This window comes from Helianthus annuus, chromosome 8 (assembly GCF_002127325.2).
Source record: "Helianthus annuus cultivar XRQ/B chromosome 8, HanXRQr2.0-SUNRISE, whole genome shotgun sequence".
Classification (NCBI taxonomy): domain Eukaryota; kingdom Viridiplantae; phylum Streptophyta; class Magnoliopsida; order Asterales; family Asteraceae; genus Helianthus; species Helianthus annuus.
In genome coordinates, this window is record NC_035440.2 from 110,900,364 (window position 1) to 110,902,503 (window position 2,140).

A 2,140-nucleotide genomic window follows, 5' to 3' on the forward strand; every position below is an offset into this window, starting at 1 on the left:
GTTGATTGATCATCGGGTAACAACCTCACGTTCTAGGAATCTGAGTACTTAGTTCCCTTTCATCACTGCAAGTAATCACACATGAGCTATGTCTATGTAGTTCTTTCTAGTGGAATGATAATATGAATGTCGATACAAATCGGAAATCTAGGATGGTCATTTGTCTCTAATTTGCTTACAAACAAACTTTTCTCTTGCAATTTACTTAGTTTAATTTAGTCTAAAACCAATTCACTCACATAAACTCTCGAATCTTATTTCTTTTGCAATTAGTTTAATTTTAGGTAACTTAGATAAATCTTCAAATAACACACATTCCACAAACTCCCTGTGTTCGATACCCACTTGCCGCTATCTATATAGTTGTTATTGGGATTAAATTTGCGTGACCACGACATCACGTCAAATTTTGGCGCCGTTGCCGGGGAGTAGTGCGCAACGTGTGTTAGTTTAATAGTTTTGTTTGTTATTTTCGGGTTTACGTTGGTTGTGTTTAGTGTGCAGGTACTTCAGGTGTATGCATACTAGAGGCTCTCACAAGTCATCACCGCTATCGTTTGATCCGGAAATTGAAAGAACGCTAAGACAAAACCGAGTTTTAGTGCGAGAAAACAAAATCATTGGTTCACCCACTTCACCCATCACACCGAGAAACATCATGGCTGATTCTCAAATTCCTCCTACAACGGGTCAATCATCCTCAACCTTTATACCTACTTCCACCCAACCATCACCAAACACCACATTACCTAATACCACCGCTGAATTCACACCATCCAATGTCACCCAACCAATTACCACTCAAACTGAGCCTACCATCACCTACAATCCATCCACCACAATCCCACCATTATCTCACTTCTTTCCCCCAACTACGGGTCAATCATCATCCACCTTCACAATTGCACCCAATTCAACTATCGTGCATACTACTTCATCTTTTAGACCACAACAACAACAATCGGGCTTTCAGTATTCGACCATCCCATTTGGGCAGACCTCGGGAATTCAAGGAGATGGTTATGATGAAGGATTTGAAGATTATGAGGGTTATGAAGATGATGGGTACGGTTATGGAGGTTATGGTGATCAAGGGGAGTTTGGGTATATTCAAAGTCAATCCCAAGGGATGGCAAGTGTTGGTGGAATGCCACAACAACAACTTATACCACAACACATTCGGCCAAGACCACAAGGGCCACCAATGCCACAACCTATCCCATTGCAACAAGTCCGGCCACAACATGTGCAACAACAATTTCAAAGACCACCTCAACGTCCACCGATGCGACAACAACAGTTTCAACAACCAATCGCACCACAAGGGCAGGTACCAAGGCCAAATGGTCCTATTATTCCAAGAGGTAGATATGGTGTACCAAGGAGACACCTTAGAGAAAATGTGAGGGGCATTGAAGCACATTTTCGGCCGGTAATCACACAAAACCCTTCACCGGTAGTCATTCCTCATAATGATCAAGGGCGAACATTTGAAGTAAGAACCAACTCTTTGCAAAGTTTACCGAAGTACAAGGGGTTGGCAACGGAGGAGCCGTATTTTCATTTAGAGGCTTATGACTCAATTTGCAACACTCTTAGGAGTCAAGGGTTCTTGGCTGACGATATTAAATTGGTTTTGTTCCAATTTTCCTTGGAAGATAAGGCGAAGAAGTGGTTTTACACGTTACCTTCGGCATCCATATATACATGGGGGGAGATGCAACAAACCTTCTTGGATGAGTTTTACACCGCCCAAAAGACCAACGATGCAAGGAAGGGGTTGAGAAGCTTCCAACAACAACATGGTGAGATGTTTCATGAGGCATTCGAGCGTTTCAATATGATGATTAAGAATTGCCCTCATCATGGAATTGAATTGTGGGAGTTGATGAATGCCTTCCACGAGGGGTTGAGTGCCGAAGATGCACGTGATTTGATGTCTATTACCGGTGGGACCTTCGGAACAAATTATGAGAATGATGATTGGGAGTTTTTAGAAAGCATGGCAACTACATCAAAAAGGAAAGCTCAAGCCTCGAGAAGAGCCCGACCGACCACTACCCGACCGCAAGTGCACGCCATAGATGATGGTAATGTTCAAACCACTAACCAAATATATGATGTTTGTGCTTTGTGTAAT

The 2,140-nt window shown here is 42.5% G+C and overlaps 1 non-coding gene across 1 annotated transcript; it reads right to left on the reverse strand.

Annotated features, from left to right (window-relative positions):
* Nucleotides 1–1,766: 1,766 nt before the first annotated feature.
* Nucleotides 1,767–1,872, reverse strand: LOC118481394. The gene has a single exon (XR_004865601.1). It is a non-coding gene; the product is annotated as a small nucleolar RNA R71 (small nucleolar RNA).
* Between the last annotated feature and the right edge of the window lie 268 nt (nucleotides 1,873–2,140).